Below are 15,818 nucleotides of genomic sequence, written 5' to 3' on the forward strand. Positions count from 1 at the left end.
ACTAATGCAATACAAGCAAGTGTCTATAAAAGCATGAGCAAATGTACAGTAGGGGACTTTTCAGGTGAAGTTCTAAATAGGCTGCCATGTGTGTACCTGGCTTTGTATGACTTGTAGCCTGCATTTACCCTTCTGCTGACTGCAGCTCTAGATTTTCACTTGTCCTTGAACTGCTGGCTGGTGACTGCTGCTATGTATGAGTTCTGCAGACACTGCGCACAGAGATGAGCAGAATATCTCCTTTTCTATCTCTTTGTAGTACACCCTTATAATTAAAAAGCATCATGCAGGGCAATACAACACTACTAAGTAGTATACATGTGATTTCAGCAGCTGTCAAAGACAGCAAATGCTTAGCAGTTAACTGCTACAGTCTATGAGTCTTTCTCCCTCCTCCTCTGCCTCCATTGACTTCTATGGGCAGCATGAGTCATCAACCTCCTCCACTTTGTGTAATCCTTCTTGGTGGCTCTGTTACTACAGACAGACTTCACGTGACAACAGGCAGTGGTCAGCAAGTTTGAAAGAAAGAGTGGCCAACACTTTAGAGAAATGTTCAACACAGCAACATCATTTTAGGTAACTATAAAGGGATTTGCACTTTTTAGACTTATCACATTAAAAACAATATGCATTTTTCCTCACAAAAACCCTTTTAAATGGATAAAATACAAAAAAAAAATTGTAAAAAAGCAACACATAATAGGTATTACCACATTTGTAACCACCCAGACTATGAAGATATTTTGTTATTTCTCTCACTTGGTGAACGCCGTAAAAAAATAGTTTAAAAGTCTAATGCCAGAATTGCCTTTTTTATTCTTTTGTTTGCCTACCAAAAAATGCAATAAAAAGCAATCCATAAGTCACATGTACCGCAAAAGGGTACCGATAAAAACCGATAGAATCCAACAATGCGAAGTCAAGTGTTTTTTCTTAGTAAGGCCTCGGTCAGGCGAGCGTGTTTTCCGCGCATGAATAGCCACGCAAAAAGATTGTGTCCATTAGAACCATTGGTTTCCTATGAAGTGTTCACATGTCTGTTTTTCAGACGCGCAATATACTCGCACCTGCAAAAGATAGGACATGCGAGTGCACATTGCACCCGTTCACGTAATGTTTCTACATGCGATGTGCAATTTTATTATTTTTTGGGGGGTGGCTATTTATGCGCGGAAACCACGCTCGTCTGACCGAGGCCTGAAGGTGTTTTTATTATGCAAAAGTAGTAAAGAAAAAAAAAATCGACATAAACTTGGTATCGCAGTAAGGGCTTTTGCACGCTTGCGTTTTTCTTGCGCGTTATTGCTGTTTTTTTTAAACGCGAATGTCAATGGCACTTTCTAATGTAAAAATGCATCGCACACAAATCGCAAAGCACAAACTTGCAACATTGTGCGATAAGCTCTTAACATTAGAAAGTCCCATTGACATTCGCGTAAAAAAAAAACACAGCAATAACGCGCAAGAAAAACGCAAGCGTGCAAGACCCTAATTGTGCCGCTCCATATAAGAAAGATATGCTATTTGTACGCTGTAAAAACAAAACCCCAAAACTGTAGCAAAATTGCTGGCCTTTTTCCCCAATTCCCCACCCCCCCCTCGCATCCACCTTCCCCTTCAAAAAAAATGTAAGAAAAGTTCTCCAACACATTATATATACCCCAGAGTGGTGCCATTAAAATATACAAGCCCTCATACGGCTATGTCAGCAAGTTATGGCTCTTGCAATGTGACAATGAAAATCACTTGGGCCTTAAAGGGATTCTGACCTGAAAAAAAAATTTTTTTCCCACCTTGCCTGGCCAGGACTGATCGCCAGGCATGTCCCCTCCGTCGAGCATCTTCTTCAGTGGCTTCTAAAAAGCAGAGCAGAAGTGGTCAAAATGACCACTTCCTGCTCTGCTCCGTCCGTCAGCCACTTCCGAGGTGAACGGACGGGCCGCCAACAGCAAGCATGTCACAAGCAGTGCTTGCTGTGGGCGGCCCGTCCGTCCTGGCTGAAGTCGGAGTTCTGCGCATGCGCAGTGGAGATGCGGCCCGTCCTGACTGCTGTCAGAGGGCACCTCTCCACTTCGCATGCGCGGATTCCCGATGGGGGGGCGGCTCGTCAGAGGATGAAGAGGAGGCTGCTGGGAGATGACCCCGCTGCACAACAACAGCAGGAACAAAGGTAAGTGTAAGATTTTTATGCTTTAGCAGCTATTGATTGTGGGTTCCCTGTGTCCATTAGGTGGACCAGGGAACAATGGCTGCTAAATAGAGATGAGTGAGCATACTCGCTAAGGACAATTACTCGATCGAGCATTGCCCTTAGCGAGTACCTGCCCGCTCGGAAGAAAAGGTTCGGCTGCCGGCGGGGGTGACAGGTGAGTTGCGGCCATGAGGAGGAGGGAGCGGGGGGGGGGGGGGGGGAGAGAGATCTCCCCTCCGTTCCCCCCTGCTCTCACCCGCCGCTCTCCGCCCGCCGCTGGCAGCCGAATCTTTGCTCCCAAACGGGCAGGTACACGCTACGGACAATGCTCGATTGAGTAATTGTCCTTAGCGAGTATGCTCGCTCATCTCTACTGCTAAAGCATAAAAATCTGATTTGTGTCAGAACCCCTTTAAGGCACAAATAGGCCGGTCCCTAAGGGGTTAATAAAAGTAACTGCAAGAATTTTTTTTAAACTATGTGTTGAATTTAAATATAAACAACACCTTTTGTGGGACAACCCCTTTAACACTTCGATATGGGGAAGGTAAGCACATACCCACCTCTGTTAATAAGAGCCAACTATGAGTCTTCTGGCGGGGCCCCTGCGGTCAGCTCCTCATCCGAGGGCCTCTTTTGTAGGATGGGGTTCTGCAAACACTGCATGTATACATTTGTACTGCAATTACATTCTCTTGAATTTTGGGGGGGGGAATCGGCACATGTACCCTGCAAATCATCTCCAAGACTATGAGTGAATCGAGAAAGAGCAACGGAATTATTCGCCATGGCAACTCCTATTATATATAGAAGAATTACCATAATCTGTTCATCGGTAAATGCTTAAATAATAGGAAACAGACAATCTCATGCTGAACTGTTTTTCAACTTTATCTGTGTTGTGTTTTTAGCATGTGTCAATTTTCTTTTTGTTTTAGTTAAAAAGTGGATTCTGCGCTTTTAGATTAATTTGTAGTTTTGCCAGAAATGTGCCATTCATATGTAATACTTCAAACGAAGCGATGGAATGAGGAAAGATTAGCTTTGAGGCTTTCTGTCCCGGTAAATATGTATATTACATTTGTACAATTAAATGAATTGATTGTAGAGCGTATGTATAATGAAGGACATGTTCAGTCACATAAACAAGTATACAGTATTGCTTTTTGTTTGCACGGCTCTCAGTTCTCAGGGTTCCAGAACAAGTCGGAGTATCAAATAGTAGCGAACTGACATTTTTATGCAAATGGAGGATCTCTTGTGGGGATACCGTATGCTAAAACCATCTCAGATTCAAACCGCACGACTACCACAACTGGAACGGTCCGGGCTTTATCTCTGGGGGTATTTGTTATATAAAGTTGCTTTTGTGTCAGAAGGAATTTAAATGCTTGGAGACTTCTTAACACAGAATGGTTTTGGCCTCCGAGTTGATTTATACATACTTCTGCACATAACTTGGATCGCGGCTCCTTTCGATCGATACATTCGCGAGATAAGTGTATTTCTTGGCAATTTAATTTCAGAGTTAACCAACAGGATTGATTGTTTTTCACAAGGGAAGACAATATTAGTATTAGGGGGCAGTCATGTATAGGCGCACTAAAAAAAATAACATCTGGTGAAACCAATGCTTTCCAATGGAAGCGGTCACATGTCCAATTTTTACATGTGCCAAAAAAAAAATCGCACCTGTAAAAATAGGACAGCGTTTATCAAATGTGGCCAACGGGAAAAAATATGAAACCCCTGGATGCTGACATATCCAGGGGTTTCATCTTGTGACAGCTGTGGCAGAGGATCGCGATGCTTTCCTATTGCTTTCAATGAGGCCCCATTGGAAGCAATGGGATGAATGTAAGCCCTGCAGCGATTATTTTCAGTGGGGGGGGGCTTGACATATAAGCCATACCCCGAAAATCATCCATAGCTGTAGTTAAAAAAAAAAGTTATGTCGCCTAGAAGCATTGTGCGGTTCTTCTCCCCGTCCCTGGCAGTCTTCTCTGTATTCTGGAGGCCGGGGATTGAAAAATACCCGCCTTCAGAAAGCGTTGCCTCTGATTGGCTGAGCACTGTGACGAATCAGAGGCATTGAAGGAATCCACTGCCATAGCTGTCACAGTTGTATCAGGGGAGCGCAATCTTCTCTTTATGTTTTCAATGGACAGCATCCAGGAGTTTCACTTCCAAGGAATCCCCTGCTGCAGCTGTCACAGCTACAGCAGGGGATAGCAATCATACTATTATGTGCGATTTTTTTTTTCTGCTTCAGTCACATGTTTTTTAACACGTGCGATTTTTTTTTTTATCGCACATATACATGCGCTAAATAATTGCTTGTGTGACTGAGCCCTTAAGCAGATAGTTCTACATTTGATTTGTTTCTTTCATATAGATGAATGTGAATTATTAATCTCTCTACAGTAATGATGACTGATACTGGTCATAAAAGCTGCAGATCTCCATCCAATATCGAGGAACCGACTACTCCGACTTGAAGGTCTCATCCACTGTTGCTCATTATGTGTAGTCCTTTACTTGGTGGCTAGTTTATAAGTTGTGTCAGCCTGACAAATAAAGGGAATGTATCACCTATATTGTTTTGCTAATTCAAATCAAATAGTGAAACCATTCCTTCTAACCTGTTTTTATTTTCTGACTTTTTTTATTCTAAGGTCTGTACTTCACTATGGGGACAGCCATCATCTTGCCTGAGCTCTAGTTAGCAGCATTTAGAGATACACATTACAGTAGCCTCATGAGCCATTCACACAATGGACAGGAGTTGACTCATTGACTTCTATAACGGAGTGTTCTAGGTATGTTCTGTAACCAGAGTAGAGATCATTGCACAGGGGGAGGAGGTAAGCTGTGACCATCACCTGTTGTGAATGGCAGAATCAGTGTTATCTGTCTATAAGGCTCCTTTTAGTCGAGCCAATTCTCGTATGCACGAGTGGGTGACGTCATCGCTAGCAGATTCATTTTTGACTCGTTCAACGCGAATCGTTCAGTCTTTCACATTAGTGAATGCGAAAGACTGAACGAGTGCTGTTTATACAGAACGCCAAGTGAACGAGCCAACGATGATTTTTATGCCTGCATAAAATGAACGACTAGCAAGAAACGAACAATTCTCGTTCATTGTTCAGTCATTGGCTCACATTTACACTTAACGATTATCGTTTCATTTCGCTCATTTCAACTTTGTTGTTTTTGTTTAAAGTGCCCTCAACTGACACTTCTCATTGTAATCCTGCCTGTGATGATAAGGAGATGACTGCTGAAGTTTTCTCCACAGAGCAGGAAGCGTCAGCTTATTATAAGGCTTCGTGGTCAGTGTGAAAACTGCAAGTTTTCAGGAAATTTTTTAAAACTATAGATCGTGACACTGAACATTTAAAAAAAAATTTCACCAAAAATTCTTGAAGAATGTTTAATATAAAAACCTTATTTATACAATAGGTCATTTTCTAATTCAATTTAAGGAGAGCATATAGCCGCGACACAGTATATAAAATGGTCTGTTGCTATAAAAATAGCAAGACGTATTAGTTCTCATTAAGATCCTTAAAGTTAGGATTAGAGATGAGAGAGTACACTCGCTAAGGCAAACTACTCGAGCGAGTAGTACCTTATGTGAGTACCTGCCCGCTCGTCTCTAAAGATTCGGCTGCCGGCTTAGGTGAGAGGTGAGTTGCGGCGATGAGCAGGGTGGAGCGGGGGGGAGAGAGAGATCTCCCCTCCGTTCCTCCCCGCTCTCCCCCGCCGGCAACCGAATCTTTAGAGACGAGCTGGCAGGTACTCGAATAAGGCACTACTCACTCAAGTAGTTTGCCTTAGCGAGTATGCTCGCTCATCTCTAGTTAGGATCAATTCCAGTGAATTTCCTAATATGCCTTATAGTGGTCTTGGTTTCATTGATACAGAGCTCCAAATCCCCTGCAAAGACACAGCTTTACAACATAATATACTAGCTGTCTGCAGGTGTCATTAGAGGAAGCATAGAAACTAACTTTGTGCTGTCTTCTTATTGAGCCTAAGTTATCACAGTAGTAATCTTGTAAGACACCACCAGTGATGGCCGCGGGCAGCCGGTACACCATGGCCTGCATCTTTGTCTACATAGGGGACTTGGCGCTATCTTGCAGACAAACAATGTACTGAGTGCTATCAAAATACTTTGAGCAAATGATTAGCACAGAGTTTTGAACTTATTTAGATGAAATGATTTGCCCAAAAGCTTAACCCCTTAAGGACCAGGTTGTTTTGTACCTTAAGGACCAGACACTTTTTAGGGATTTTACCCATGTGGCGGTTTTACTGCCCTATTTTTTTTTCCTTCAGCTACCAAAATTATTTTTGCTGCATTTTTTAATATATCTTTTTTATATAGGGCGATTTTTTAAAATATCTTTTTTACTTTTTTCCCGCTGTTTTTTAATTTTATTGGGGGTAAAAAAAACTTTAAAAAATGATTTTTTTTTTACATTTATAGTTGGTTTTTTTTATTAGTATATTTACAATAAAATAAAGTATGGGGACGGGTTCCTCATTTTGTTTTGGATGTTTTGATATATAATATGTATGGTTTTGGTTTACAGGGTGCATATGGCGATGGTTTTAGTTGGCGTTGTTTTTGGGTTATTTTTTTTCTTATGTATATATTGTTGTTGTATTCAGTAATTTTGTTTTACTTATTTATGTAATTATGTTGTTTACTATCTATGTCCCCCATGACATCATATAAGACCTCCTGGGGGACATTCACATGTTTTTTTTTGTTTTTTTAGTTGACATTTTTCCACTGTAGCTGAGACATCCACAGGAGCCCAAGTTACAGGGGAAGCATCCCCTGTAATGCCATAAGTCACTGGCAGAGGTGATCAGGGTCTTCTGGGACCCTGCAGCTCTGCTATAGCAGGGAATCCCGGCGGTCACAGTAGCCCCTGGCTCCCGTGGTGGAAGTTACACTTCCACTTTCACTTTTCAGTACACAGCACTCATTTTGCGCTATGTACTTGGGAAAGGAGAAGGCAGAAAGGGTTAAAAACCCCTCCTGCCTTCTCCTCTGGGTGATCAGCTGTCACTAACAGCTGACAACCCGTCCTGCCTCTGATTTATTACAGAGCAGGAGGCTTAAATCCCTGCCGTAATTTTTCATATGGCTGGGCTTTAAGCCTGGTACCAGGCGCCGTAAATTTACAGTGCCTGGTTCTTAACCGGTTAATGGTATTCAAGAGCCGTTCTTCACTTTAAACTTATATGGCCTGTATTACATCATGTAAGCCAACTTTTGTTTTAGATTTTACATTGTTTTCTATGGAGAGGAATGAAAAGCATAGACACAGATCTGACTGAAGAAGCAGTCCCCAATTGGGAAGTTTTACTGAGCTTGAGCCACCCACGCAAGTTCTCAGAAACTATTGTTTGTCTTTGTAATTCTGTAATCTCTCCCTAAGTAGCAGAACTGTGAAACTGATAGGTGGAGTGGTGTCACCAGTGGCATGCTATCATTTGCAGGACTGCTTCTGTTATTTTGGGCGAAGTCAACATAACGTAAGAATAAAAAGTAAAGACTCAAGAGTTAATAGTCTGTACGGGAAGAGGGAGCTGTAGACTAGCGGTTCTAGTGGTCCTGATGGCTAGTGAGATTTACATCACGTTTTAGCCATCCATCAAGCAAATACACTTTAATATTTAAAAAAAGAACATCTTGCTCAACGTACTCATAGGCTATAATTGGTCACATTTAGTCAAAAATTACATATGTTTGACCTCCGTTATATTTATATATGGTTTTGTGTGGGGATAGAAGAGAGTAGCATACCAAGCTTTTCTGTCCCACAAAAAAGTATCCCCAATTCATAAGTTCTTTTTTAGATTACAGTCAATAGGAAATGCATGGAAACCTAAAGCCGTACATTAACATATGTTTAGTGGAAATATCTTTTTGTTCTCAAATGTCTGAAAAAAAGTATTCAAATCTACAAAACTTCACTAGGAATTATTCATACCGGTGAGTTTAACGTCCAAGTTCCTTCTGAGTTTCCAACTGACTGACATTGGGCCCATTAACCCTTTCCAATCCAATTTGTATCCTGGTTTTCCTAGGGGGCTTACTTTTTTTCTGCCGTTATACAGTGGTGCTATCTGCTGGCTAAAGCCAGTACTGCATGAGGTGACACGTTGGATAGGCTCCGACAGCAGAGAGGCTGGCAATATACAGTAAGAGAACCCCGACGGACGTCTTCCGACATCAGAGCTGTACAGCCCTAAATCAAATGTCAGACAGTGGATTGGGAAGGGTTAAAGTGAATGCAGTCTTTTTCACAGACTAATTGTCCCCATTAAAAAAAAAGAATTACAGCATGGCCCTTAAGGGAATGCACTCGCATGGCATGTGTGCACACAACATTTTTCTAACTTTAGTGGGCGTTTTCAATGACATCAAATGGGCCACTTTCCTTTTTTCTAACACATGTATTTCACTCAGATGACATAAAACACATATACTTGCAGTAAAATTGGTCAGGTTTTTCACTAACCAGAATTGCACTCGCCCATTTGAATAAGGCCATAAACAGAAAAACGTTATGGTGAAGAATGTATAACTTTGGCTATGTAAAAAGAAGCACAAACCTATGGAAACATATGGGTATACTCTGAACACTACAGACGTACACACATGCCTAAGATTGCGTATGTTTGTATACTTTTATAATGTACATTTAACATTTACACGAAATGTGAACAGCCCTTCAGCTGCTTTGTTTTATACTGGGGGTTGCTGAAGACTCACCTTTCCTTTCGGAAAAACATAAGTCCAATAGGTTTGTAATATAACAAAATGGGGGTTCACAAACATTAGGTCTTATGAAAAATACAGAATACTCTCCCAACTAACACCCTCTTCTATGTCTTGTCTCTGACAAATATTTAATGTTACAAATATCTTCTGGCCCGTGTTAACACAATGACCGTCAGCTCTTGATGAATCTTAAAGGGGTTGCGCCATGTTCTTGAATGACATTTAGCATATATGTTAAATGTACATGATCAGTGGAAGCATGGCTATTGGGACCCTCACTGATAACAAGAACAGGAGTCTTGTGTCCCCCGATTTGACTGGAATAGCGGACGGGCCTGTCCACTGCTGCTCCATTCCTTTCTATTGAGTTGGAAGAGATTGCCAAGTACTGCACTTGACTATCTTCAGCAGGCCATAAAGTTGTAAGGAGTGATGGGAGACATGCACAACCATCACTGGATTCAAATGGGGAGGACATGGGAACCCCTTTCTTGTGATTGGCAGGGGCAGACCTCCACCACTCAGATACCTACCCCTTATTCTGTGGATAGAGGATGTTATCGACTTGGCACAGACACTTTAATAAGCCAGGCAGCTGACGGCTTCTCTATTTCCCACAGAATCTCTTCTTTATTGGCCTGCTCAGCGGAGAGGTGACCTTTTGATTCTCCATTCTTCTTCAAATGGGAGGAAAAAAATCACCCTAATTCTACAATTTACTCATAAATTTTCTGTCCCCTATTTTTGTAAGGAAAGAAATATAGAATTGTTTTTTAGTGGTATTGGTGTCCAGATAAACCATATTACATGTTTTCTTAAGGTCCCTTTAGACACAATGATTATCACTCAAAAGCCATGTTTTGAGTGATAATCGTTGTGTGTAACTGCACTGACATCGTGAAGTTTTTGTTAACCAGTCGCTGATCGCTGTCTTTCAGCATGTGTATAACAGCCAGGCGCTCCGAGCTGAAAACAGCTGGATGCAGAAGACAAGCAGCCCCACTTGTCTTCTGCATATCCCACTCGGAGCGCTCAGCTGTATAACAGCCGGGCGCTCCGAGCAGAGAACAGCTGGATGCAGAAGACAAGCAGCCCCACTTGTCTTCTGCATATCCCACTCGGAGCGCTCAGCTGTATAAGAGCCGGGCACTCCGAGCAGAGGACAGCTGGATGCAGAAGACAAGCGCAAAGTGATCACTTAAGTTTAATAGGCTTAAATCTATGGCAGCCATGGGAGTCTTCTCTAGCCCACAGTCTACTATGGCAGTTGGGCGGCCGTTTGAGGACAAAAGGAGGCCCCTCCATCCTTCAAGGCATATAAATGCTGCGGTCCGCACAAGACCCTGGCATCTAATGGCCGCTGTTGGCACCCACCACATGTGGAGCAGAATCCGCTCTCAAGCCGACTTCATACTAACCCCGGATGTCAGATTGCGCAAAACCATTAACGTTTTATTGTCATTTCCTCCATCGCACATGCCGTCTTCGGGGAGGGAAGTGGGGGAAAGGGGGTCCTGTACATTATACCTGCACCATAACTCTAGTTCAGCAAAAAGTTACTACAGGTAATTTACCTAAAACTACTTTGGCAAATCTATTTCTCTGGGCCACTTTGAGACTTTATTATGTTGGCCTGCCTCGGATGTGACCCGGCTACTTTGCCTTTTCTTCTGGGGGGCCTGGCATCATTAAATAATTCAGTGTTATTCTGCATTATTTTCTGTTGATTCTGTCTCCTAGCATAACTGATTTGCATAGTGTGTGAGTTTCTACTTTACAACTGGCTGCAGGAACTTGTAATCCTACTTATTAAGTAAGCAAATACAGTGCTATGTGAAGAGGAGGAAGAAGTGTGTGATTTAGGGAGGTTCTTTAAGTGCTCTTAGGATTATCACTTTTTTCTTGTTGTCTTATTAATCATGTTTTCCTAACCTGGGTGACAGGTGTGATGTCAAGATGAGTAGCAGTGTGTAAGTCGGGGAAGTGCCAGCCATTGCCTACGTGCAGAAGGAGACACTGCCACAATCAGATTCAGCTTTTGATTAGATTTTTTTTTCGTTAGTAAAGAACATGACTATAATTATTTGAAAGCGCCAAAGGCACGGACAAGTGCCAGGAAAACCGTAACTTAGCAACTTATATGTCTGCATATATTTAGCTCATTTTGTTCATACTCCTTCCATCTGATAAAAAGCCTCAGTTAGTTCGCTGTTTATAATATGCCTTGACGGGTATTTAAAGGCAGCTTTTCTACTTTCAGTTTGCTTCGCTGTACCATTACACTTGCACTTGGTTTGGAGCTCATGTTTCCATGCAGGTCAATGTAGCCGATAAACAAGTTTCACGTCGGTAAGTGAAAAGGGTTTCTTGGTAGAAATGTTGCTGGAGACTTGACGGTTACTCCATCATCATTTGTAGTGGTGAGTGCGTTCTTGCAGTTAATCTCATTGGGTCGGGAAATCAGATATGCAAAGTTTCGAATTAAAATAGGATCTAGAGCTTGTATTCTGAATGTGGAAAATTGAGAAATACTGTAACATAATGTGGGAAAGTGAAGGCTGCATTGGGTTCAGCAAAATAAGAAGAACATTCAGGAAAACAACTTTAGTGATTAGTGTCCCCTAGAGATGTTACAGGACAACCCTGGTCCATCTGCTCTATATATTGATCAGAGTCACTGACAAATAATGGATGTGACCAGCTTTAACCCTTTGCAATCCAATTTTGGATTTAGGGTTTCCTAGGGGGGGCTTTCTCTTTCTGCCATTATACAATGGCGCCATCTGCTGGCTAGAGACAGTACTGCAGTATGTGACATCCCGGATAGGCCCCCAACAACAGAGCGGCCTGTAATATGCAGTAAGAATACCCTGTCAGACGTCTTCCAACATTGGAGCTGTACAGCCTTCAATCAGAATGTCTTCAGACTGGAGATGAGCAAGCATACTCGGTAAAGCGATATACTCGGGAGAGCATCGCCTTTTTCGAGTACCTGCTGGCTCGTCCCTAAAGATTCAGGGGGGCCGCAGGGGTCTGGGGCGGTGCGGGGCAGCGAGGGGAAGGAGAGTGAGAGAGATCCCTCTCTCTCTCCCTCCCGATCCCCCCTGCGACCCCCCCCCCCCCCCCCCCGAATTTTCAGGGACGAGCCAGCAGGTACTCAAAAAAGGTGATGCTCTCTCAAGCATATCGCCTTACTGAATATGCTCGCTCATCTCTACTTCAGACGTCAGTCAGTGGATTGGAAAGGGTAAAGACCATTTAGCCAATTGTCCCTAAATGTCCCTTAATGTCCCATCTCCACCATAAATAGCATATCCTTTCCATTTTTATTGGCCCATTCAAAAAAAACGGATCAAAAAATCTTTAGTTACTTACTCATAAATTATAGTCAACAAATTGTAAAATCATATGATTACAAGAATGCTGGTGATATCCTGGTAACCATAGAGACTTTGTGATACATTAGGATTATTTTTGTATTTGCGCATTCTTGCCCTATTTTTGCAAGATGTAGACCTCTATTGCTACTTTGCCAGTAGTGATGTAAGGATGGTACTTTCAATCTGATATAAATGTTTATCTGACCTTCTTAATGCTCCATGCTCTCTCAATATAATCTAACATTTGCAAAACAAGAACACATCATTTCTAGAGAAATTATATTTTTCTAATAGGGAAATTGATATTAAGGAGATAACACTCCTGGGTTTACATATATATCCGAAGCTGGAAGGGTAAACTTTTTACAAACTTCTGAAATGTCATAGGGACGTCAGAAGTTTTGATCAGTTTGGGGTCTGCGTGCTGAAAGTTCCACCGATCACTAAAACAAATGGGCAAAAGTGCTCATCCAGCTGTTTCTGTCACTGCTTGTGTTGGTGTTTGGGCTCAATAGAAAGTCTATGGAGTCTGTACACCACTTGTAGTTTCAGTCAAATGGGCACGGTGCTCAGCTGAGCGCTTCTGCCCATTTATTTTAGTGATCAGTGGAGGTCTCGGCACCTGGACCCTCACGATCAAAACTTCTGACATATACAATAAGAGAAACCTCAGCACTCCTACACATTTAATATATGAATAAAATTGCAAGTGTTGTTTATACTAATCACATAAAAATGCAAGGTTCTTGGTGCATATTTAGATCAAAACATGTGGGCCCATTTGCCACATGCAGGCAAACCATGTTGAATTGATTCCTAACGCTGTAGGCACCTTTCATTTGGGAAAAAAACCCTCCAAATAAATGGGAAAGCAGGATACCTGGGACAGATGGATGAATGGAGTGCAGGACAAAAGTGTAGGCAGCCAACTCCCACACAAATCAAAATGTGTGATGCAATTTTTATGAGGTTTGTATAAACAACAGTTGTTCTGTTTCATTCAGATATTAAGGCCCCCTGTCCACAGCCGAGGCGGAATATTGCTAGCAATGGGGAAGGAGGGGGGAGCAGTGACAGGTCTCTGAGATTTGCCTTTCTAATAGATAGGCTCATCGCGGCAATCGCTATGATTCTCCACTCGTGGAGGCCGGCGCTGTGAAAATGCTTTACAGATCGTGATCTGTGGGCGATTTATTGCAAGCGGATCATCGCCCGTGGACAGGCAGCCTAAATGTGTATGAGTGCACAAACGTGTGAATGCAGGTCCATGCAGCATTGCTTTCAATATAAGCCCTTCCCTATAAATCATACCTGGTTTGTGTAAAAAAAAAAATATATATATATATATATATATAAATATATACACACATACTCACCTCATCTCCGCTGCCATGTAAATAAATATATATATATACATATATATATATATATACATACTCACCTCATCACCGCTGCTGTGTAAATATTCCCGCGGGGAGTCCCGTTGTCACTGAACACTGTGACAGCACTGTCACAGTGTTCAGTGACAAGGATACTCCCTGCAGGAATTACAGAATCCCCTGCCACAGCTGTGGCAGAGGATCACAATGTTTTCCAATTGCTTTCAATGGGATCAGCGCTTCTGCTGCCCCACTGAAAGCAATGGGCTGTCGGCAGGCCCTGCAGGGATTTTCAGGGAAAGGCTTTAAATATAAGCCCTTCCCTGAAAATCATCCCTAGAAGGTGTTAAATATAAAAAAAATATATAGTCACTAGAGATGAGCGAACGTGTTCTAAACGAACACTTACGCACCCAGACACCGGCTTTACCGAGGACTTCAGTGTCCGCGCGTAAAGATTCGGCCGGCGCCGGGGGGCGGGGAGAGGCGCGGCGGCGCGGGCGGCAGCAGCGGGGAACAGGGGGGAGCCCTCTCTCTCTCCCTCTCCCCCCCACTCCCCGCCGCACCCCTCCGCGCTGCCACGGCGACCCCCGAACTTTTTTCGCCCGAGCACGGAATTGCTCGCAAAGTTCGGTGCTCGGGCGAAAAGGGGCGGAGCCGAACACGTTCGCTCATCTCTAATAGTCACCTTTCCGCAGCTGTTGGGACTCAGGCGTGTCCAGCCGAGTCTTCTTCCTGCACTGCTATGAATCTCTTTCAGCAGCAGGGATTTAAAATCCCCGTCTCCTGAAAGGGCTGTGTCTCATTGGCTGAGCGCTCAGGCAGAGCTCAGCCATTCATTGAATGACAGCTGAGTGCTGCCTGTGATTGGTCACAGTGCTCAGCCAATCACAGGCAGAGCTTGGCCATGCATTGAATCCCCGCGGGGATTCTTTACTTCCCGCGGGGAGTCCCCTTGTCACTGAACACTGTGACAGTGGTGTCACAGTGTTCAGTGACAAGGGGACTCTCTGCTGGGAAATATTGACACGTATCACGGACCTATGGTGCTCGCATGTCCTATCTTTCACAGGTGCGCGCGTTTGCATGCCTGTAAAACAGGGGTGTGTGAACACACCATAGGGAACCAATGGTTCTAATAGATGCGTGGTTTTGTGCGCACCTATGTACGCACATGCACACGCTTGTCTGAAATCATCCTGAATTGGGACCTACATCGTATCCCCACAGAGTAACCCTTAAAGTTTCTTGGTGAGACTGAAACTAAAATGTTAGAAAAATTAATTCATTTTAAACATAAAAGTTGCAAAGAAAAAAATATAATAAAGAGAAATTTCAAAAATGAACATGTACAAGTCATATATGATACCAGTAATCTGCTGCGGTGTGACGCTCTTTAGTTATTGTTTATAGCTTGCAGGTGTAACAATTCTGTCCTTAATTACTATTGTTTTTAAAGATCACATCAAAAATTCACTTTGAAAATTGGTAACATACTATCAATCTTAAGAAAAAACTGCAGCCACGTATAAAGTCAATATTTTTAATCAAATATAAATTCTACATTTTTCATAACGCTTTTAACTTGACCTAGATATAAACTATAGCAGCTGAAAAAAAGGGGATGGATGCAAATGAGGAGAATATTTTCATGCCCCAGAGGCAGCAACCTTTCACTACCGTTAGAAAAATAAACCTCTGTGGGCAGCTACAGCATCGCATCAGGGAATGTGTCCAGGTTTTAAGCTCACTTTGCAAGAATGTGAATGTTTATAACAAAATTTAACCTTTTGGTCTACTTAAGAGAATTGCACTTCTATTACGCCGGAGTGTCTAGGGGGTTAATTTAGATGCTCCTTACGTGTCCATCTTAGACAATCACAGCAGCACCGGTTGAATACATAGTCATCGATGAATCGAGTGACAACCAAGTCAACTTCTTGTGCCACCCGTCCAAGATAAATAAGCTGAGGGGCAGTCACTCCAGAGCCTTGATGTTAGGATTCCTTTTAGTGCACATCCTACAATATTTCAGCTCGTCTTGGGCAGTTTGG

The 15,818-nt window shown here is 42.7% G+C and overlaps 1 protein-coding gene across 3 annotated transcripts in view; it reads left to right on the forward strand.

Moving 5' to 3' along the window:
* GMDS (GDP-mannose 4,6-dehydratase) overlaps positions 1–15,818 on the forward strand; it is a 621,910-nt gene that overhangs the window by 573,297 nt on the left and 32,795 nt on the right. The window lies entirely within an intron of this gene.

Source organism: Eleutherodactylus coqui, chromosome 9 (genome assembly GCF_035609145.1).
Source record: "Eleutherodactylus coqui strain aEleCoq1 chromosome 9, aEleCoq1.hap1, whole genome shotgun sequence".
Lineage (NCBI taxonomy): Eukaryota > Metazoa > Chordata > Amphibia > Anura > Eleutherodactylidae > Eleutherodactylus > Eleutherodactylus coqui.